At 34.0% G+C, this 25,758-nt stretch overlaps 1 protein-coding gene and 1 pseudogene across 3 annotated transcripts in view; one reads left to right on the top strand and one right to left on the bottom strand.

Moving 5' to 3' along the window:
• LOC145263095 (dynein light chain Tctex-type protein 2B-like) overlaps positions 1–25,758 on the top strand; it is a 254,270-nt gene that overhangs the window by 127,451 nt on the left and 101,061 nt on the right. The gene's annotated exons all lie outside the window — the stretch shown is intronic.
• Positions 19,653–19,771, bottom strand: LOC145263534 (5S ribosomal RNA; annotated as a pseudogene).

Raw genomic sequence — 25,758 nt, 5'->3', positions numbered from 1 at the left:
ATACTAATTCCGATACCCAAAAAAGTATCAATTTTTCTGATTTCGATACTGATTCCGATACCCAAAAAAGTATCGATTTTTCAGATTCCGATACTAATTCCGATACCCAAAAAAGTATCAATTTTTCTGATTCTGATACTGATTCTGATACCCAAAAAAGTATCGATTTTTCAGATTCTGATACCGATTCCGATACCCAAAAAAGTATCAATTTTTCAGATTCCGATACCTATTCCGATACCCAAAAACGTATCAATTTTTCAGATTCCGATACCAATTCCGATACCCAAAAACGTATCAATTTTTCTGATTCCCGATTTCGATTTTGATCACTCGTCCCAACACTACTGTCTACTACTAAAACCGTGAGGATATTTTGTGTTTGTTTGTCTCTGTACACAATGGATAACGTCACAATGAGATGACGTCATTCATTTAAAGGTGAAAGTCTCAAGACAAATACTTTACAAGGTCATCTATATATATATATATAAAAGTGAAAATGTGTGTATGTATGTATGTTCACTGTTTGTATATGTCTGCAAAAGGCTTTTTTCCAGCTAGTTCTCGAGTCCGTCGCTCATTCTTAAAACTTTTTATATCACGTCTAAATGATAATATCTATGACTTAACAACGGAGGTCATGTGTGAATTTAATTTGCCCAACTTTTACCAGCTCGTCGCGTCTTCGAAAAGTGAATGATGGAACGGGGAAAACAGTAATTGGTTTGCCGTGCAAAACTAGGTCAAATATCACGCCACTTCCTCGCACCTGTATATTTCAGTTTATAAACCTTAACTGAACACCCTTATCAATTCCTTTCCTTCGTGGCCAAGATGATTAGGTGGCTGGCTTTTTTCCCTTTTTGTTTCCACCTTCACGTCTAGGCTTCGGGGTTCAATCCTACCTTCCGACCAAAACTTTTTTTTCTTTTACACCTCCAAACACTCGGCCAACGTTTTTTTTTTTTTTAACACACACACCTCCAAACCTCACCGCTAGTCTATATATATAAAAGGCAAATGCGGCGCACACATTTTTGTATGTCCAAGAAAGGCTATTTTCGCTGGGCTTCTCCAGGGAGTTTCTATTTCTTAGAACTGTTTATATACCCCCTAGATAATAATATCTATGATTTGCAAAGAGACATCGTGTCTAGATTTATTTTGATCGACTTTTATAAAATCCGCATTATTTCGTTGTGTCGCATGTTTGTTTGGTTTTTTAGTATAAATAAAGTGAAACTAATTGAAACAATGTATCTTCCTCGGCTTTCACGCCCAAACTATTGGAACGCAACTGTCTGGCCTTGGTAGTATCTGTTTTGTAATTGGTCCTTGGTCAATGTAGAGGAAGCCCTTCATACTGAGACAATTACTATTTATTTGGATACTGCCAGAGTGTCCCCTTTTTGGGGGAGCTGGTTTTCCCCTCACATTAAACTAATTTGCTTTTCTGGGAGGTTTAAAAGCAACGCCATTTCTTCAAGTAATATGTTCTTTTTGATTGACTACGTTAAATTTGAACGCTTTAGACTTCCAGTCGCGTCATGGAGTAGCGGTAAGACGTCAGATTCTCTTTCACTTTCTTTTTTTGCCTTCGCATCACGGGTTCGAGCCTGCCTGCCTGCCTATTACCACACCCACAAACACTCAGGCAATGCCGGGCACCCCCGCTAGTAAAATAATAAAAGGATGAAGTTATTCATTAAATAGAACAGAGATGATTGTCTATACGGAAAGTGACTCTATGTGTGTGTGTGTGTGTGTTAGTAACGGTACGATTATATGGCATAATCAACCTAGAATATATATATATATATATATATATATATATATATATATATATATATATATATATATATATATCGGGGGAGCCAGAAAGAATTAGGGAAATTCTTTAATAGGAGACTTTTCGGGATAATACAAAGCTCAACAACTGAGATTGAGCTTAAGATAAAGAGTAAAAGAACAACAATATAAAGATGTATATATATATATATATATATATATATATATATATATATATATAAAAATTTAACCGTTGATTCAATAAGGAGATTACATCAATTAGGGATTTAGGATAACTATGCTCTTTATATTTAGGTATTTCAAAGCCTAATGATTCTTTTGTTGTCGCAGGGCAAACTCTTCAGGCGAAATAAATGGTGCGTTGCACTCCTGGATGTCCACTGTTCCTGTGAATGGACATGATCTGGGCCACGTCCAACTCAGCCACATGCATTGCACCAATCAGTGGCTCGGATCCCACATTTTTCTTCATAGCATTGAACCATCATTGTGGTACGCATGTCAATTGGTCGGCCATGTTCTGAGTAGATGCAACCAATGTCACATCTGCTATTCCTTCACCAGTTCTTTGAGGGTATTTAGTTGTCTGGCAGCCTTGTTGTGAACTTGCACTTTCCCACTGAGAATGTCTGACACCCAGTTGTGTACACACGCAAGATCGGTCCTTATGTGCAACACCTTGGTCTGCTACTGGAGCAACAAGTTAATTCCCCTCAACACAGCATCCAATTCAACCAGATTAATATGCTGGGCATCATTCTCAGATTACAACTGACAAGCGTCCTCTACCACAGTTCCATCTATTTCTAATACCACTACGGTTACTAGCGCACTGGCATCGACCCATATGTTCAATTTCTGGCTGTCCACGCACCAGTCTCCACATCTGGATAATTCTGCTTTACTGCATCCACTGTTTCGTACATCATATGCCGGAGTAAGGAGTCTGTCACCTTGTCATTCCAACCATTTGTGATTGAACAGGCTCTTCTCTTTATTATTCTGCATGCCATATGCAACGATGCATATACTGGGAGGTGCCCCACAAGTTTCTCACACAAGGAACATACAGTCCATTGTATTATGATAATGGGAATTTCTGGGATTGCATTCTTTCGTTTCCAGCACAGGACACCATGCTCTCTCTTAAGACTGTCAGTCTCAGCAGTTGTGTGCCACCCCCAAACTGTTCTGGGTCCTTGCATTTTAGCTCAAATCGAGCTAAATGTTCCTGAACTTGAGATGCGGGCACAACATCTTCATCAAGAAAGATATTGTCGATATAAGCTGACGTTGCGCAGTCCACAGCTTCCTCCTGCGCTACCACCTTGCTGATGATAGCCTTTGTAATGAGGGGAGCACATTCAAACCAAACCCTAAACATATCAGACAGTATCTATTTCCATTGACCTCTGCTGTCTGGTATGGCCACAGTGTTTTGTGGACTCGTACTTTGAAATATGTTCTCCGGAGATCATGCAGTGACACGTTTGCCCTTTTTAGTGCTACTCGCGCATCTTAGCAGCACAAATATCTACATTCGCCAAGAATGCATCTACATGATTATTAAGTTCGCAGGAGTCCATCACTGGCCACACCTTTGCCTTATTCTGATGTATCACGACCATCAACGGAATTAATCCCTTGGGAGGTCCGAGTTCTTTCTTGTCCATCCATGCCGGAAGTTCTTGATCATAATCTGGTCGAAGTTCCACTCGATATTCTGGCAGTTCTTCAGGTGAATGGTTATCTGCCCATTTCTGATGGTCAAACATAGCAGTAAAATCCAGTTCACTGATGGAGATAGCCGCACACGTGGAGACTCTCCCGACGTCGATCCGGACTGCACCTGTAAGTTGGTTGTTGGTTGTTTTTGTTTTATGGCATATCAGCCCTTTTCGGGTTATTTAATGCCGAATCCAAAGATTTTGAAGAAAAATTTTTTTTAATAGAATATATTTGTTGTTTTCACGTCAGTTTCTATTTAACCCATAGTTGGGACCCTAACAGGTACTACCACTCCGGGTCAGAGTGGACCTGGGAGCAATGGAAATTAAAGAGTGGCTCCACACTCTCCAAAACCCACAAGCTGGGGCCTCACGACTGGATATAGTTTAAGGTCATATCCAGGACCCCAATTGAGGGACTTTTACGCTCTGCAGGGAGGTAGTCGGCGTATTCTAATGCCCCACCGACAGGGCCACACCTGTAAGTCCAACAGTGATGCCCCCCAATGCTTTTATAGCATCGACCCCTAACCCTAACCCTAACCCTAACAACAGATCCAATCCCAGTGGTTTACCCCAAACCACTAGAGCATAGTTACTGTCATTTATTGAAATAATGACTACTCCTCTTCCACAGCATGCACGGGACGAGCCTCCAATAATCTGGACATCCACTTTTGCTATCTTTCAGGATCGACATCGATTCACATCTATTATTATCTTATAAATAATCATGGGGTCTCAGTATTTACTATTATACAGGGTGACCCCCCCCCCAAACGGCCCCTGCTCTAATCAGTCCCTGTTTCTTAGTGTTTTGTCCGAACGAAATTTAACACAGTGTATTCTTTGTCTCAGCTCCCACTGGGGTCTTGGTGTACTCACGGTCGTTGATTCTGCCATGTCCTGTAAAATAAGGGCAATTGGTGAATAAATAATGGAGATATCACGTTTTTGGGGGGGGGGGGTCACCCTGTATAAAAGGAAAGAAAAAAAGAAGACCATTTCATAGTATTTCATAATAAAGTTAATTATTTACTATTAATAAACCAAATAAACAACGTCTGTTCGCCACCAAACTGTCCCAACACGTGTTTATGTCACACGTCTGAAATTCATACTACTGGTGTAGGGTCTCAATATTTACTATTATATAAAAGGAACTTTGTGTGTGTGTGTGTGTGTGCGCGCGCGTGTGAGTTCGTTCCCTATGGACTCTGAAACAGCTGGGCTGATTTTTATGAAATTTCACACATGTACTTTATGTATCTGGAAGTGTTCTTAGATAGATTTTGTATCGGAATATCTTCAATAAGCATCGATAATTAATAATTGTAAAAACCCAATGAAAAAAAAAAACAGGGTATTTTGACTAAAGTTAGCATTTTATACAGCCTAACATCACAAGTGTATTTGATAATCAGAAAGACCTGGTATATACAATCAGCATTAGGTTCTTTGATATGACAGAGGTGCATGAATTTAAACTTAAATTGAATCCATTATCATCACACAGGCAAAAAGGTCAGGCATATAAAATCAACAGTGAGTGCTTTGATATCACGGGGGCACGTTCGAAATAAATGCTTTTGTTTAGAGCACAATTGGGCCATGATACTTGACTTTTGCATTTTAAACTTTAATGCAAGCCATTATATATTAAAAATACTTTTATAAAATCAAAAGTCGATTCTCTACAGTGCAATGTAGAGTAGAATGTATTGCAAACTCAGTCGCTGCGTAGAGGCATGTGGAGCTTCCTCCTGATGCACCACGATGGGTCTCAAATTAGGGAATCGTACAATCAATCGATTTTATTGAAAAATGGGCGATTTCACTGATTTCGAGATGACAATAAAAATCTGGGAGTGCAAAACATTTGTTGATCATTATTCGATCCCAGGTAATGTCGGGTCTCTCTGCTAGTATAACATAATGAAAAATAAGTGATTTGACATTCGACTGATCAAAATAAAAAAAATAAAAAAAATAGACCATCTATAATATAAATCTCACCTGTCTGTTTAAATGTATGTATGTATGTATGTACGTCTGGTTAAAACTTTCAACAGAGATGACGGATTTAAATGAGATCAGTATCGTTTTGAAGCTTGACTCTTCGGACGACAAATATAAAAAATTGGCTAAAAACATTAATTCCTTCGACCCTCAACTGGGCACTTTTTTTACAAGGAGGGGGTCGCTTTTTTCACCGATATTTTCGAAAGTCATCTCCTCTTTTCGATTGACCAGCCTTAATTTGAACCTTCGCTACTTTCGGTTTGGCGATGGATGTAACGACAAAGACGTCACGTTTTTTTTTTTTTCACACATTCTTTTCCTCCCTCATGATACGGGTTTGAGCCTGCCTACACACTACCACTTCTTTTTTTTTTTTTGCTCAGCACGCACCTCCAAACACCAGGGCAACACCGGGTACCCCAGCTAGTTTCATAATAAAGCTAATTATTTAAAAGAAAAAATTGTCTGTCCTCAAACATTTAATCATTTCTTATGCAATCATCAACAGCCCATCTAGCCTGTTTCGTCTAAGGAGCTGATCTCTGAGCCTTTGTTCACTCGCATAAATCACGCCAGGTGCACTGGTTCATCTGCATTTGCAATCATGCTATCCCGACATATACTTAATGTAACGCTTCTGAAATTTATACTAGTTAACATAATCTCTACCTACCGGCCTAGGGTCCCAATATATAACATAATTGACAAGCGATTTGATATTCGCCTAATCAAAAAAAGAAAAGAAAAAAAGAAAGACCATTTCATGGTAAAGATTATTTTCACACTAACATTAATTTAAAATGTTACAATGACATGCACTTGACCTCTTTTCTCGGTCAGAATCCATATTTTTCTTCTTTCTATTGATTTACTGTTTTTTTTTTTCACGAATTCTAATGCAATTGTAACAAACGTGTCCACTTCGGTTTACACGCTTTGGTGATCTCCCGTTTTTTTGTTTTTTTTTGTTTTTGTTTTTTTTTCTCTCTCATAGTTGGAAACGTTATTTCGATAAAAAAATACAAAACCAAAGAATAATAAAACAAATAAACAATGTCTTATAAATAATGGTGTGATCAGATTGGCTTATTTCAAGTTAATTCAACTGTACACATCTACGAATCTCTATAAAAAGGCTCCGTTGATACGTTCATCCATTTGTTTGTCCTGCTAAAGTTTGAAATATACGTTGCCCCCCGACACCCCTCTCTTCCATATGCACATACAAAAAAAAACAAAAACAAAAAAACAAACAAAAAGCAAACCCATCCATCAAATCATTAATAAGATTCAGAATATTTTCTGCAGTTCAACCATATTTGGTAAAAAAATAAACTTTAGTCTATGCTTGACTTGACCACCAAGTTTCAATTCAAGTCTTTTTTTAAATCGATCAGAAATGAAATTTTTATTTTTAATTACTAATATTGACTGAGCAGTTTTAAGTATTTACTTTTTGTTAATAAAGTTATATTCAAAGAATGTGTGTGGGGAGGAGTTATTGACTTTGCTACTGTTCTGTGGAACAACCTGCCAGGGAAGATCATAACGATGACTACCGTATCCATGGTTTGATTCTATAAGATTTTGGCTTGGTTAACTATGAGTCAGCTAGGCAGATCGATCCCTAAAACATTACGACCATTCCAGTACAGAACAAATCAATTGACCAGGAAGTGTTATTCCTTAGTCTCTTTGTTTTATGGAATCACCACCACTACCACCACCACTAATAACAACAACAATAACAACTACTAATAGTAATAATAATAATTAATAATAATTATAACAACAACAACAACAACAACAACAACAACAGCAACAATAATTGTTGATAGTGGTTGTAGCTAGTCGAGTGTTTTTTGTGAAAAATTGTCGAGGGGGACTATAGATTGAGGAGCTCTGTCGAACACTTGCCATGAAAATAACGATAAAGCAGAAACGGACTTGCAGCGTCTCCTCTGTGGGAAAGAGAAGAGGAAAGGATATCGCCTACTAGATTACGAAGTCGGTTTTGAACTTTGTCAAGGCAGGGTAGGTTGGTCTGAGCAGATCCTGCCCAGATGTTGCAACAGTACTCCATCCTAGGACGTACTTGGCTCTTATGCAGGTAGAGAATTGTACTTGGCAGTGAGTAAGATGACAGGACACATGTAAAAAAAAAATAAATAGATGGGAACTTTGTGTGTGTGTGTGTGTGTGTGTGTGTGTGTGTGTGTGTGTGTGTGTGTGTGTAAAGTGAGTCTGACTAATTTGAAAAATTGTCTGCCACGAAATTACTGTTGAATCATGCGCAGCCATTTCTTTTTTTTTTAGCCTTTAGCTATTCGTACTGGGATAATGTCAGGCTTTTTGAAAGAGGAAGGTGAAAATAGGACAGTAATTTTTAACAAATAAGATTTGCCTCTCGTAATAAGGCTGGAAACTCTCGGTGTTTATTTATTTATTTATTTACAAGGGATTTACCATTTATCAAGGTCCGAAGGCCACTCGAGGATAAGGCTTAATGAATGTAAGGTGGTAGTGCAGTAATCGTTAATAGTGTAAGTTGGGTAGAATTTGAGGATTTAAGGGGACGGTTCAACAAGAACTTGTTTACATTGGATTTGAAAGCTATCATGCTGTAGTCGGCCGGGAAGCAGGCCAGTGGAACTATGTTTCACAGGCAAGCAGTTCCAGGAAAGAAGTTATGTTCGTAGAATATATGTTTAGATTTAGGCACATGTAGAAAGTGGATAATTTGTTGATAGTGGTTGTAGCTAGTCTAGTGTTTTTTTTGTGAAAGTTTGGCAAGGGGGGCATAGATTGGAGCTCAGACGAGCACTTGCTATGAAAATAACAATACGACAAATTATGACATGAAAAGAAGGCACGACAAACGACTCCTGCTGATTTTCTACCCGTATGATATTTAAATACGTCATCTGAGGAACTTGGGATTCTTATGTCAAGAACAAGCAACCGATTTTAATTTAGACGAACTGGCATGCTGTTTCGCTTAAAAAAATCTTTGTAAAAAATAGACATTTTTTTTCTAGACTTTTTATAAAATAATTTGTTGATATATTTACTATTCATTGACAATGTTTTGGCAAACATTTACTAAAAAACAAACAAACAAACAAATATAAAATACTTACTAACATTTCTGCTTAAAAAAAGTAAACATTTTTCTTTTATTTTAAGGGTATATATTTTTTCCTTTTTATATTTAGCTCGCGTTTTATTTTTTAAATGCTTCAGTGAAGCATTGCTTCACCTAAGTTTGAAAAAAAAATGTCTAATTTTTACAGAGATGTTTAGCTAGAAAAATAAACAAAAACAAACAAACGGCATAAAATGGCATAAGCCATTTGTCGTGCTTTAGGAAATATTTCGGTACTTATTCAGATTGACACTTATGATGGCAGTTAAAAGTAAAGAAAATAGAGAACAGTCTGTATGATGCATATACCAGTCACGGAACGAAGATAAAATATTCCAAAAATCACGTAATTTGATCAAGTATTTTTTTTTTTTTTTATTCAAGAAAATCAAGTTTTATGACTAAGGGAGTCCTAGTGTTTTCGTCAACCATGATTAAATCCAATGAAATAAAAAAATGGAGACAACTCAAATCGAAGTTGAGAGGTGAAAAATCAGTCTTATCTTCAATGTAGTTTAGTAGTAAAATAGCTAAAAATCGTAATTTTTTACTTTCTTTATTTTAAATAAAATACCTGATCGATTTACGTAATTTTTGGAATATGACATATTCGTTTTGTAACGAGTACGTACATCATACATACTTTTCTGTATTTTTTTTACTTTTAATTGGAGCCATAAGTGCCAATCTGAATAAGCACCGACATTTGTCATGCCTTAATTTGTCGTACCTAAATAGTAAAACCGATACATAATCACGTTTTATTTTCTCGGCCTTCGCGCTTAGCATCAAAGTATTAATGTGTTGTCTTCAGTTAGTAAAGGAGAAATCTTGGGTTTGTATTACTGTACACATAGATTCGAAAAAATTGTCAAAAAACAAATATATGACAAATAAATGTTATCAAAAGCAAGATAAGTTACTTTTCTACCTAACTGGATATATTTTTTGTGTTTTTATTCAGTGTAACATGTTTATTCAGCTCGAAAAACATGCAGTGTTTACCGATGTATTGGAAAATTCAAAATGGCGGCCGACTCTCTCTCTCGGAGAGGGTAAGTTTGGGAAAAGGTATTATAAATAATAAACTAGACAAAATACTGTTAGAAATTCACTCAATATATGTTACCGTGACATAAGTTGACATATATTCGGTTGTTTTTTAATAGTATTTCGTCTAGTTTATTATTTATAACATCTTTTTCCCAAACTTACCGTGTTAAAGAGACATTCGGCCGCCATTTTGAATTTTCCAATACATCGGTAAACACTGCGTGTTTTTCGAGCTGAATAAACATGTTACATTGAATAAAAACACAAAAAATATATCCAGTTAGGTAGAAAAGTAACTTATCTTGCCTTTGATAACATTTATTTGTTATATATTTGTTTTTTGACAACTTTTTCGAATCTATGTGTACAGTAATACAAACCCGAAATCTTTCTAGACTTGTGGCATAGCTGGTATGATACTTCGATACCAAACTGCAACAAGCATCTCTGATCGGTGTTCTGCATGGAGTCTGGTTCTGTTTACATGTTGCAAATTGCTCTGTGGATATTTCGTCTGTCAGTTTCTTTTCCTTTTCTTTTTATTAGACATTATGGGCTGCGTTTATTTGCTTCCCCACGAGAGCAAATTAGTCATGAAGCCGTTTTTTAATGTGGAGAGGGAGGAAAAAAAAAAAAAAAAAAAAAAAAAAAAAAAAAAAAAAAATATATATATATATATATATATATATATATATATATATATATATATATAATCATTATTTGCTTCTGGAGTTTAGTTTGCTTTCTCCCAACACTTTACGATCATGCACCGGCACCGCTAAATAGGCTGCAAGTTTTTCCTCCTCCCTCTTCCGTGGAGATGGTTGACTTTGAAAAAGACGGCTGTTCACTTTGACGCGTACCCCTCTCCCGAAAATATCAGAATTGATACTGTTTGTCTGCTACATATTTCCTCTTATGACGGCATATATCGTCACGTAATCATAACTCTATTCTGTTAACTTCTAATGGGATTTTTCAGTCATTATTCTAACCATATGCTTGCTTTAGCCTTAGGCGGAAAGCTTCCGTCTTTAATCTTATTTTTACACACAACACTCGTTTTCTGTTTATTAAACACACATCGACTGAATAATGAAACGGAATATTATGTTTTTTTTTCCTTTCGACATCATAATTCACTTTTCCCCATGCAAAAAAAAAAAAAATTAAAAAAAATGTTATTTTGCTTCTCAGTCACGTAAGTGGAACCCCGGGATACGGTGACCCTAAGATACGTTTTTATTCAGGTTGAATGAATACCCCCGTTTAGTCTCGAAAGACAAATGATACCCCTTAGGGACACTAGCACATGTAATTGTGTGGCAAGGGTTGCGCAATCTCCAACCACACCTCTCCTGAATCGGCACTGCTTGAGTCCAGTGGCAAGGAGAAGTCCAGGACGACTGGAAACAATGCCGGGATAAGCAGAGAGCACATACACCACCTGAAAGTCCAAAATGGTCACCCATCTAGTACTAGTCAGGCTCAACGTTGCTTATTCGTGTGATCTGACGGGAACCGGTGTGTCAAACGTGATGATGCCGTTTTTTCAGGTTACGATGTGGAATACGATGTTTTCCGACCCCTGGTTACGGTATTTGCCTCGCCTTGCGGTGTTATTTATAATGTTATTTGGTTATATAGATGTGCATTATATACTGTGCTGTATTTTGTTACTAATTTTTAATGCCGTATCTCGGGGTTCTACTGTACTTCATATTATGCCGCCATGTCCTATGATGTGATCTTAACTCAATTCTTTTAGCTTCTAATGGAATTTTCCACAACTTCAAACTTTTGCTTACTCTAGTCTCGTGTGGAAAATTACCATTTTTAACATTATTTTTACACGTCCATCTCTAATCTTGTTACACATATCCTATCCAAGCTAGAGTTCACGCTACAGTGTATGAAATATGAATGTCATGTGATGTAATCATCTCTAGTCTGTTAATTTTGAATGGAATTTTCCACTATTTTAATCATAAGCTTACGCTAGCTTCGTGTAAAAAAATTACCGTTTTTAACATTATTTTTACACACCCATCTTTGATCTTATTACAAAGCCAGGATCTAGGCTACAGTATATAAAATATGAACATCCTTTGACGTAATTATCTTTAGTCGGCTAATTTCGAGTGGAATTTTCCACTAATCTAACAGTATGCTTACTCTAGCCTCGTGTGGAAAATTAATATATTCAACAATATTTTTATACACGCGTTTCTAATCTGACGCCATTTTTATTTTTGTGTCCCAATCCAGAATACTCCGCTTTTAGGGATCTAGATTTTCCACCACATTAAAAACTGACCTTTTGTCCTCGTGGAAAAAAATGGAAACGGCACGAACCCTATACGGGTTTAACCGGCTTCCTCCAAAGGAGGAAATTCCATGGGAGCATGAAATTCACAAGCAGTCCCCTGTTGCATGTATATCCGCATTAGGGAAGATGACGACGTTAGGTTTTTGCAATTCTTGCAGGGAGGTGTCGACGTCCTCCTACATACAACGCCTGGAATTCCCAAATTGGTAATCCATCTGGTACTGACTAGGATTAACGTTGCTTAACTTTAGTAATCTAACGAGAACCGGTGTGTCAACTTGATTATTATGCTGTGAGGTGTCCTCGTGGGGAGGAAAATAAATAATGAAGTTGTCATATTAGTTTTTCTATGCTAGCATGTATTGGAAAAGAACAAAAAAAAAAAATTAATCTTGATTTGTGAAGTAATGAAGTGCGTGGTGTGTGGAGCAGTTTGTTGGGTTGCAATGAAAACGTGTCGCTACTGCTGACGAAACTAATGTTCTTCTTTGTAAAGAGAGAAAAATTGTGACAGAAAGGTCGTTCCACTGTTTGATACTTAATTCGAAAATGGGAACGCGTTTGTAGTGAGTGGGAAGTATTTGCCCCTATTTAAATTTAATCTCTAAGCCAATCAGATTGAATGAACCGCAATAATCGGTCAAACATAGACAGATTCCGTTTTATGTTGTCCTCACATAATCCGCCTACGTGGATTCCCCCCCCCCATCTCTCTCTCTCTCTCTTTCTCTATCTATCTATCTATCTATCTATCTATCTAGCTAGCTAGCTAGCTAGCTAGCTAGCTTCTTCTTATCCCCCCCTCTCTCTCTGAGTTGAATACCAAGTAAAACATTAGTAAAACAGGCGAATTTCGATGTCTGTCTGCAGAAGGCATAGAATATATTTTTTATGCGAAATAATCGTCACCATAAATGGTAGTCTAGCTGCTTTCCATGTATTGTATTAGCAAACACAAAGACATTTTAGACTAGGTTCACCCTCCCAGACATTACCATCTCACTTTAAGAAGAGGTTGGTTTTATTGCCTATCACCTGAAGTGGCCTTACTGGGAAATGCCAGCAGGTCTGTTCATAGCTACGTTTTCATAATATACCTTTCTGGAGCTGCCACAAGCTGCCCTAAAGCCAAAAGAGTCTCGACCATTCTTGTAATGGCCTTTTCCCTGTTGATTGAGGTATGATGCGGATTCTGTGCAGTTCTAGGAGGTCCACCTTCTCAGACTTTGCCTTCCCTCTTTGAGAAGGAGTTGGTTTATTGCTAATTGCCTGAAGCTCCCATACCGTGGAATGCTGGTGGGTCGTGTCTAGGTATTTTTTTTTGCAGGTCAGAGTGCTCCTCCTCAGAAGCGGGGCCCAATCACTCCACTCGTCTCCATGGTTGGAATCTGTTAAAGAAACCGGAAAAAGAATGGAGGGTGTGTATGCGTGTGTTTGTATATGTGTGTCTGAGTTGATGTATGCATGTGTGTTTGTATATGTATATACGTGTTTGTATGTGTGTGTTTGTGTATATGCACATGTGTGTGTGTCTGTGTGTGTTTGTGTATGTATATGTGTGTATGTGCGTTTGTGTGTATGTGTGTGTGTATGCGTGTATGTTTTGTATGTGTGTGTTTGTATTTGTGTATGCGTGTGTATATGTGTTTGTGTATATATGTGTGTTTGTATTTGTGTATGTGCGTGTATATGTGCTTGTGCATGTGTATGCGTATTTGTGTATGCATGTGTATATTTTTGTATTTGTGTCTATATGTCTGTGTTTGTGCATACGTGTGTGTTTATTTATGAATGTGTTTGTGCGTGTGTGCTTGAAACTTGGCTGGTGTACAAAACTTAATTAAAAAAACAGCAATAACAAAAACGGATCCGTTCTTAAAATGTGTCCACATTAAATCTGCCTTTTTTATTTTCAATTCCCTTTTTTTACCAGATGAAAAAAAAAAAAAAAAAAAAAAAAAAAGAATTTCAAACACTAGCTGGCAGATATAAGCGATGAACCAAGTGCAAAAAGATACAGACAATTATACTTAAAGAGGCAGTTAGAATCTTAAAAAGATCTCTCGAGTGGAATGTATGAAATCCTCCTCCTCGGACTACTGAGGAGGAGGATTTCATACATTCCACTCGAGAGATCTTTTTAAGATTCTAACTGCCTCTTTAAGTATAATTGTCTGTATCTTTTTGCACTTGGTTCATCGCTTATATCTGCCAGCTAGTGTTTGAAATTCTTTTTTTTTTTTTTTCGGAGTCCGGTCGCTCCTATAATTACTGTAATGATGGCGATCTTCCTAAGATTCCAATTTCTTTTAATATCGTATATAAGACCTTAATATTTTGTTATCTTTTCCCTCTCAGCTCTAATTAACCCAGTATGATTGGAGGCATTAACTTCTACTAAGGTTGCTTCTTTCTCTTTTTTTCTCATATCACTATGTCAGGTTTAATAACTCCGTTTTCTAGGTACATAGCTGAAGGAATTGCATAGTCATAGTGGATGGTGTATGACTTATTTCCAACTGTTTTTTGCTGGTTTTTGTTCCCAGGACTTGCTGTTGCATTTGATATTCAACATTTTACAGATCGTCCAGTGAAGATATTCACACATTCCATTGTGTCGCATTGTATAGTAGCTGACCCTGAGCAGAACATTACAACTGGATGTCAGGAGACTCACACTGTCTACTTCCGTGTTTCAGAACGCGCGCTTGTTGTCATTGCTGAGACCACTCATCTTCTTAAAAGAACTTTTTTCTTTTTTTTCTTTCAATCTTCTCATCATTTTGTTCTGGATGCCAGACATTCACCTGCTACCTTATATATTCCAACCGAAAGATCTTTTGTAAGATTCTAACCTCTCCGTTTAAGAGCAATTGTTTGCATCTCTCTTGCACTTGGTTCACTGCTTAAAAGCATTGTCCATCAAGACTTGATCTTGCGATACAAATATTCTTTCAAATTTGAACATGACAGACTTACAGACAGAGCCTCTTGTTTTTTTTTGTTTGTTTTTTTGTGTGTTTTATGCATACAGGATTGTTTCTGAATTATTTAGATGAGGATTGATAATTTGTATTATTTGGACTACACTGTTCTCATTTTGAGTGTTATTTACACGTTTCTCTTCAACCACCTATATCCATGACAAATAGCACCCTACCTGAGAATTTTACCTTCAAACTCCTTGGCTCAACATTTGCAGGCAATATGAACTGGAATAAATGCATAGAGGACATTGCAAAGACTGCTGCAAAGAAAATGGGTTCCTAGAAAGCCACCATTCACCTATGCATGGAGTATTGGTGTCACATCTGGGTTGGTGCATTTACCACTAGTTTCTCTTTCTTGGATAGGATCCTAAAAAAGTTGCCAATCAAATAGGTCCCACTTTATCAACTAAGCTCCAGCCCCTGTCTCATCGCTGCAATGTTGCATCTCTGTGTCTGTTTTACAAATATTTTAATGGAATGTGTTCTGATGAACTCGTTGCACTTGTACCCCCTCAACGTACATATCCCCGACAGACCCGCTTAACAACAAAATCTCACCCCTTCACTGTTGATGCCCCTAAATGCCAGAAAGCTTTCTATTCTAATAGTTTCTTCCCTCGAACAGCTAGACTTTGTAATTCCCTTCCTGCTGCCTGCTTCCTTGGCTGTACTGATATGCAGAAGTTTAAATGTAACATAAACAGATATCTTGTTAATCTTTATTAGACATGGCCCCAAATAGTAGCCCCTTACGTCCCAAGGGGCGATATGCTTTGTAAGGGGTGAACATGAGTTAAAAAAGAAAAAAGGGTACGTCTTGTCGAACTCTGGAATCTTTTTGTTGAACACGTGAATCTGCACAGAAATCCTCAGTGCGGGTGACACTAAAAATACAATGAAATCGTTTTCAGGCAATAGAAAGTGAGTCATATTTTGTATTATTTGGATTTTTCCGATTACTGTTCTTATCGTGAGTGTTATTTGTGCAACGTTTCGGCCATTGTAACCTCTGACCTTCTTCAGGTGTATCTTGTCAAACTCTGGAATCTGGATGGATTTCAAATGGATCATCATAAACTGCATCTTCTGCTTGGTGCGGATTACGAACCCACGTGACTTATTTTTCGCCATTCCTTCCGATCCAGGGCAAGTTGGTTGATGGACGCCCAACTGTTGAAAGATGTCCAATCAAAAACATTTTCTCTCCACCTTCTTCTTGGCTTTCCTCTGCCTCTTTAGACTTCTAACATACCCTCAAAGAATAACTTTGACAGACCAGTGGTTGATCGTTTGACATGGCCAAAAAGTTTAAGGGTTTTACTGTTGGTTTTATCAAATAGAAGGGGTTAGGGAAGTAGTTTGATAGAGGGTGGATATATTCCCCCCCCCATCAGGTGATGTCCTGTAATAAAATGCATTACATAATTTTGAAACACCTCAATGCGATTAGCTAGTTGTTTAGTCCATGTGATACAATCAAGGCCATATAAAACTACAGGTGGACATAAATAAACTTTTATTTTAACAATTATTGGCACCCTTCTTGATTTTAGAATAGGGCTGTGTTTTTGGAAAGCTGAATGAAACCCTTCATTTAATCCACATCTTCAAGAACGCTTAGTGTAGTGGATTTGGTAAAATCTGATTGTAAAAAGTTACACTCTTCTGGGGGTTGAAGGTTAAATTCTCAGTGTGGGCGGCACTCAAAATACATTTATGAATTACTAAGGACTTCTACCCAGTCCTGGCTGATGTAATGAGCAATAGCTACCTCCGTGGATTAAATGAAGGTTTTTTGGAGATTAGATTGGATGAAATGTTGTGCGAATAACAATCGATGAGAACATTTTTCCAAATCATCCAAATAATCCAAATAATCCAAATAATCCGAATTATCCAAATAATCCAAATTATCCAAATAATCCAAATAATCCAAATAATCCAAATTATCCAAATAATCAAAATAATCCAAATAATCCAAATAATCCGAATTATCCAAATAATCCAAATTATCCAAATCATCCTAATAATCCAAATAATCCAAATAATCCAAATTATCCGAATAATCAAAATTATCCAAATAATCCAAATAATCCGAATAATCAAAATAATCAAAATAATCCAAATAATCCAAATTATCCAAATAATCCAAATAATCCAAATAATCCAAATAATCCGAATAATCAAAATAATCTGAATAATCCAAATTATCCAAATTATCCAAATCATCCAAATTATCCAAATCATCCAAATAATCCAAATTATCTGAATTATCCAAATAATCCAAATAATCCAAATCATCCAAATAATCCAAATCATCCAAATAATCCAAATAATCCAAATTATCCAAATAATCCAAAATATCCAAATAATCCAAATTATCCGAATAATCCAAATAATCCGAATAATCCAAATCATCCAAATAATCCAAATAATCCAAAAAATCCAAATCATCCAAATAATCCTAATAATCCAAATAATCCGAATAATCCAAATAATCCAAATTATCCAAATCATCAAAATTATCCAAATCATCCAAATAATCCAAATCATCCAAATTATCCAAATAATCCAAATTATCCAAATCATCCAAATAATCCAAATAATCCAAATAATCCGAATAATCCAAATTATCCAAATAATCCAAATCATCAAAATCATCTAAATTATCCAAATCATCCAAATAATCCGAATAATCCAAATAATCCGAATAATCTAAATAATCCAAATCATCCAAATAATCCAAATAATCCAAATCATCCAAATAATCCAAATCATCCAAATCATCCAAATAATCCAAATAATCCGAATAATCCAAATAATCCGAATAATCCAAATTATCCAAATAATCCGAATAATCCAAATTATCCAAATTATCCAAATCATACAAATAATCCAAATAATCCGAATCATCCAAATCATCCAAATAATCCAAATAATCCAAAAAATCCAAATCATCAAAATAATCCAAAAAATCCAAATCATCCAAATAATCCGAATAATCCAAATAATCCAAATAATCCAAATCATCCAGATAATCCAAATCATCCAAATAATCCAAATTATCACAATAATCCAAATCATCCAAATAATCCAAATAATCCAAATAATCCAAATTATCCAAATCATCCAAATAATCCGAATAATCCAAATAATCCGAATAATCAAAATTATCCAAATAATCCAAATAATTCAAATTATCCAAATAATCCAAATAATCCAAATCATTCAAATTATCCAAATAATCCAAATAATCCAAATAATCCGAATAATCAAAATAATCCGAATAATCCAAATTATCCAAATTATCCAAATCATCCAAATTATCCAAATCATCCAAATAATCCGAATTATCCAAATAATCCAAATCATCCAAATAATCCAAATAATCCAAATTATCCAAATAATCCAAATAATCCGAATCATCCAAATCATCCAAATAATCCAAATAATCTAAAAAATCCAAATCATCCAAATAATCCAAATCATTCAAATTATCCAAATAATCCAAATAATCCAAATAATCCGAATAATCCAAATAATCCAAATAATCCAAATTATCCAAATCATCCAAATAATCAAAATCATCCAAGTAATCCAAATTATCCAAATAATCCGAATAATCCAAATTATCCAAATAATCCAAATTATCCAAACAATCCAAATTATCCAAATAATCCAAATAATACAAATAATTAAAATTATCCAAATTATCCAAATCATTCAAATAATCCAAATAATCCGAATTATCCAAATAATCCAAATAATCCGAATAATCCAAATAATACAAATAATTCAAATAATCCAAATAATCCAAATCATCCAAATAATCCAAATAATCCGAATTATCCAAATAATCCAAATCATCCAAATAATCAAAATCATCCGAATAATCTAAATAATCCGAATAATCCAAATCATCCAAATAATCCAAATCATCCAAATAATCCGAATAATCCAAATCATCCAAATAATCCGAATAATCCAAATAATCCAAATCATCCAAATAATCCGAATAATCCAAATAATCCAAATCATCCAAATAATCCAAATAATCCGAATAATCCAAATAATCCAAATCATCCAAATAATCCAAATAATCCAAATCATCCAAATAATCCAAATCATCCAAATAATCCAAATAATCCGAATAATCCAAATAATCCGAATAATCCAAATTATCCAAATTATCCAAATCATACAAATAATCCAAATAATCCGAATCATCCAAATAATTCAAATAATCCAAATAATCCAAATTATCCAAATTATCCAAATAATCCAAATTATCCAAATAATCCAAATCATCCAAATAATCCAAATTATCCAAATAATCCAAATCATCCAAATAATCCAAATCATCCAAATAATCCACACAGGATTATTTAAACGTTTATATAGTGCATCATTCTTGCAAGGCATGTGTGTGTGTGAAACGGCACACACCCTATTTGGGTTTAATTGGCTTCCTCTGAAGGAGGAAGTTCTATGGGAGTATGAAATTGACAAGTAATCCCCAGTTGCATGTATATCCTCGTTAAGCGAGATGACGATGTTAGGTTTTTTACAGCTCTTGCATACAGCGCCTGGAATTCCCAAGTTGGTCACCCATTTTAGCAATGACCAGGCTCAACGTTGCTTAACTTTGGTGATCTGACGGGAACCGGTGTGTCAACGTGATTATGCTGTATAATGCAGGGGATGGTTTATCTTTTGATTTATTTTGATTCACAAATGTTTTTAATTTTAGTGGAATTATGTAACTCAGATTTGATTTATTTTGATTCACAAATGTTTTTAATTTTGGTGGAATTATGTAACTCAGATTTGATTTATTTTGATTCACAAATGTTTTTAATTTTGGTGGAATTATGTAACTCAGATTTGATTTATTTTGATTCACAAATGTTTTTAATTTTGGTGGAATTATGTAACTCAGATTTGATTTATTTTGATTCACAAATGTTTTTAATTTTGGTGGAATTATGTAACTGAGATTTGATTTATTTTGATTCACAAATGTTTTTAATTTTGGTGGAATTATGTAACTCAGATTTGATTTATTTTGATTCACAAATGTTTTTAATTTTGGTGGAATTATGTAACTCAGATTTGATTTATTTTGATTCACAAATGTTTTTAATTTTAGTGGAATTATGTAACTCAGATTTGATTTATTTTGATTCACAAATGTTTTTAATTTTGGTGGAATTATGTAACTCAGATTTGATTTATTTTGATTCACAAATGTTTTTAATTTTGGTGGAATTATGTAACTCAGATTTGATTTATTTTGATTCACAAATGTTTTTAATTTTGGTGGAATTATGTAACTCAGATTTGATTTATTTTGATTCACAAATGTTTTTAATTTTGGTGGAATTATGCAACTCAGATTTGATTTATTTTGATTAAGAAATGTTTTTAATTTTGGTGGAATTATGTAACTCAGATTTGATTTATTTTGATTCACAAATGTTTTTAATTTTGGTGGAATTATGTAACTCAGATTTGATTTATTTTGATTCACAAATGTTTTTAATTTTAGTGGAATTATGTAACTCAGATTTGATTTATTTTGATTCACAAATGTTTTTAATTTTGGTGGAATTATGTAACTCAGATTTGATTTATTTTGATTCACAAATGTTTTTAATTTTGGTGGAATTATGTAACTCAGATTTGATTTATTTTGATTCACAAATGTTTTTAATTTTGGTGGAATTATGTAACTCAGATTTGATTTATTTTGATTCACAAATGTTTTTAATTTTGGTAGAATTATGTAACTCAGATTTGATTTATTTTGATTCACAAATGTTTTTAATTTTGGTGGAATTATGTAACTCAGATTTGATTTATTTTGATTCACAAATGTTTTTAATTTTGGTGGAATTATGTAACTCAGATTTGATTTATTTTGATTCACAAATGTTTTAACTTTTGGTGGAATTATGCAACTCAGATTTGATTTATTTTGATTCACAAATGTTTTTAATTTTGGTGGAATTATGTAACTGAGATTTGATTTATTTTGATTCACAAATGTTTTTAATTTTGGTGGAATTATGTAACTCAGATTTGATTTATTTTGATTCACAAATGTTTTTAATTTTGGTGGAATTATGTAACTCAGATTTGATTTATTTTGATTCACAAATGTTTTTAATTTTGGTGGAATTATGTAACTGAGATTTGATTTATTTTGATTCACAAATGTTTTTAATTTTGGTGGAATTATGTAACTCAGATTTGATTTATTTTGATTCACAAATGTTTTTAATTTTAGTGGAATTATGTAACTCAGATTTGATTTATTTTGATTCACAAATGTTTTTAATTTTGGTGGAATTATGTAACTCAGATTTGATTTATTTTGATTCACAAATGTTTTTAATTTTGGTGGAATTATGTAACTCAGATTTGATTTATTTTGATTCACAAATGTTTTTAATTTTAGTGGAATTATGTAACTCAGATTTGATTTATTTTGATTCACAAATGTTTTTAATTTTGGTGGAATTATGTAACTCAGATTTGATTTATTTTGATTCACAAATGTTTTTAATTTTAGTGGAATTATGTAACTCAGATTTGATTTATTTTGATTCACAAATGTTTTTAATTTTAGTGGAATTATGTAACTCAGATTTGATTTATTTTGATTCACAAATGTTTTTAATTTTGGTAGAATTATGTAACTCAGATTTGATTTATTTTGATTCACAAATGTTTTTAATTTTGGTGGAATTATGTAACTCAGATTTGATTTATTTTGATTCACAAATGTTTTTAATTTTAGTGGAATTATGTAACTCAGATTTGATTTATTTTGATTCACAAATGTTTTTAATTTTGGTGGAATTATGTAACTCAGATTTGATTTATTTTGATTCACAAATGTTTTTAATTTTAGTGGAATTATGTAACTCAGATTTGATTTATTTTGATTCACAAATGTTTTTAATTTTAGTGGAATTATGTAACTCAGATTTGATTTATTTTGATTCACAAATGTTTTTAATTTTAGTGGAATTATGTAACTCAGATTTGATTTATTTTGATTCACAAATGTTTTTAATTTTAGTGGAATTATGTAACTCAGATTTGATTTATTTTGATTCACAAATGTTTTTAATTTTAGTGGAATTATGTAACTCAGATTTGATTTATTTTGATTCACAAATGTTTTTAATTTTGGTGGAATTATGTAACTCAGATTTGATGTTTTTGATTCACAAATGTTTTTAATTTTAGTGGAATTATGTAACTCAGATTTGATTTATTTTGATTCACAAATGTTTTTAATTTTAGTGGAATTATGTAACTCAGATTTGATTTATTTTGATTCACAAATGTTTTTAATTTTGGTGGAATTATGTAACTCAGATTTGATGTTTTTGATTCACAAATGTTTTTAATTTTAGTGGAATTATGTAACTCAGATTTGATTTATTTTGATTCACAAATGTTTTTAATTTTAGTGGAATTATGTAACTCAGATTTGATTTATTTTGATTCACAAATGTTTTTAATTTTGGTGGAATTATGTAACTGAGATTTGATTTATTTTGATTCACAAATGTTTTTAATTTTAGTGGAATTATGTAACTCAGATTTGATTTATTTTGATTCACAAATGTTTTTAATTTTAGTGGAATTATGTAACTCAGATTTGATTTATTTTGATTCACAAATGTTTTTAATTTTGGTGGAATTATGTAACTCAGATTTGATTTATTTTGATTCACAAATGTTTTTAATTTTAGTGGAATTATGTAACTCAGATTTGATTTATTTTGATTCACAAATGTTTTTAATTTTAGTGGAATTATGTAACTCAGATTTGATTTATTTTGATTCACAAATGTTTTTAATTTTAGTGGAATTATGTAACTCAGATTTGATTTATTTTGATTCACAAATGTTTTTAATTTTAGTGGAATTATGTAACTCAGATTTGATTTATTTTGATTCACAAATGTTTTTAATTTTAGTGGAATTATGTAACTCAGATTTGATTTATTTTGATTCACAAATGTTTTTAATTTTAGTGGAATTATGTAACTCAGATTTGATTTATTTTGATTCACAAATGTTTTTAATTTTAGTGGAATTATGTAACTCAGATTTGATTTATTTTGATTTACAAATGTTTTTAATTTTGGTGGAATTATGTAACTCAGATTTGATTTATTTTGATTCACAAATGTTTTTAATTTTGGTGGAATTATGTAACTCAGATTTGATTTATTTTGATTCACAAATGTTTTTAATTTTAGTGGAATTATGTAACTCAGATTTGATTTATTTTGATTCACAAATGTTTTTAATTTTAGTAGAATTATGTAACTCAGATTTGATTTATTTTGATTCACAAATGTTTTTAATTTTGGTGGAATTATGTAACTCAGATTTGATGTTTTTTCCTTTCTTGATTTACTAAACGGTCATCTCTTATCAAGGCTTGGGGATCACTAGAGACTAAGAATTAAAGATATCAGTTGCCCAATGAGTGCCACCATTTGAAAGTTGAAAACAGCTGGTGGATTTAGTAAAAGATTTCTTGAGAAGAATCATTTGTTTATGTTAGACTTGAAGACGCCTATGTTGTAGTCGGCTGGGAAGTAGGTTTGCCGTGTTTTGCTCCACAAATGAACGCTCAAGGAGAGAACCTTTTCATGAAAGTTCTGCTTGAAATTTGTGGTTGTCGCCTGGCGGGTTCTTGCTGTAAATGTTTTGCAGGATGGATAAGGGATTAAAGTTGACTTCAAATGTACGGAATCTTACAAAATTCATATCAATGAGAGAGAGGATTTTATAAAACCGTGAAATATGCTTTTTTTTTTGTTTGTACAAGGGAATCACCATTTATCAAGGCCTGAAAACCACTCGAGGATAAAGATTAATGAGTGTAAGGTAGTCAGTGATACAATAGCATGATGATTGATAGTTGTAGAAATTGTTTACATTGGACTTGAAAACGACCATGTTGTAGTTATCTGGAAAGCAGAGTTCCATAAGCGGGCAGTTCTACGAAAGAAGCTTCATTCATAGAATTTGCATTTAGATTTAGGCAAGGACATAGAGCGGGGGAAATTGTTGACAGTGGTTGTAGCTAGACAAGTGTTTGTTGTGAATGTTTAATGTACGATCTTTTTATAAAATAATAAAATTTTACTTTTGTATATCAGTAAATATTAATGTTAACAGAAGCACAGAATTACTTATATATATTATGATGATATAATATATATATATTTTCATGATGATGGGCCGATAATTGCTTTCGCCCTTTCCTTCTTTGTTTCGCTCTCCAAAGCAAGCAAATTTTAACATGAACATATGAACTTAAAAGTATTTTCAGCCAATGAAAATCTTTCAAAATCTCCAAAAGGAACACTTATACGTGAGTGTAGTAAGTTAGTTTGAACTTAGAAATTTTTATAAGACCTAATCAAGAAAAGTATTTAATGTTAGTAAATAAGTTTAAACAATTTTACTTTCGTCTTGTTTTCAGCCCTAAGAACCTTAATAGCCTTCTGTAAGTTTGTGCTATATAAATTAAACACAATGCTTCAAGCAAACTACATCAACCTCTTAAATAAAGACGTTATAATTATTATTATCTATATATTAATAGGATAGCGCGTGTGTTATTTATTTTGTATGTCAAGCTTACATCCGAGTGACTGTCGTTTAATTGTTATGGAGTGCATTTTTTTGTAATAAATAATTTTACCAAAAGTTAAAGTTCTTCAGTAATCTATTTTTTTATAAATAATTTTATCAAGAATTCTTCATAAGTTTTGGTTTCGGTTTCGATTATAGCTGAGGAAACACAAGTTATATTCAGAGTGACCCCCCCAAAAAACGGGCCCCAACTCTAATTAGGCCCCATTACTTAGTGTTTTGTCTGAATGAAATGAAACTTTGGTCATAACTAGTTTATTATATTCAAAACATCACATCAAAACACTAAGGTCTTTGGCCTTTTTTTTTTTATCCGTTCTATAGCATATGTTCTAGATGGCTTCCATTTAGCTCCGTGCATTTCTTGAGGCGCAGCACGAAGTTGTCCATGACACTCTTACAGACCGAATTGGTAATGGCTCTCATCTCCTCCCTGATGGCTTCCTTGAGTTCCGTGATGGTTCTGGGTTTCTCTGCATAGACTCTGTCCTTAAGATAGCCCCAAAGAAAAAAATCTGGGGGGCTTAGGTCCGGGCTATGAGGTGCCCACTCAAAATCAGTCTTGAGACTGATCACTCGGTTTCCGAAGTTCTCTTTCAGCCAATCTCGGGACTGGTTTGAGGTGTGAGAACTTGCTCCATCCTGCTAGAACCAAAACTTGCTCATGAGCGATGGGTAGATGGTCTGGAGCTCACTCTTGAAGATTTTGAGGACCTCCACATACCGTTCCTTGGTGACTGTCATTGCTGCGCCAGATTCTTTGATAAAGATTGGTCCGATGATGCCTCTAGCCAAGATTGCAGCCCACACCGTGCACTTAGGAGAGTGCAGGGGCTTGGTGGCTACTTCATTGGGTCTGGAGGACCACCAGAAGACATTTATCTTGGAGTCCGCCTTTCCATCAAGATGGAAGTAGCCTTCATCTGAGGTCCAAAGGAGGTTAAGGAAACTTGGTGTCTCCTCGATCTTCTCGAGCATCTTGGCTGC

Source organism: Euprymna scolopes, chromosome 38 (genome assembly GCF_053919585.1).
Source record: "Euprymna scolopes isolate OS-2025 chromosome 38, ASM5391958v1, whole genome shotgun sequence".
Lineage (NCBI taxonomy): Eukaryota > Metazoa > Mollusca > Cephalopoda > Sepiida > Sepiolidae > Euprymna > Euprymna scolopes.
Note: the sequence above shows the minus strand (reverse complement) of the source record. Positions and strands in the feature narration are given on the sequence as shown.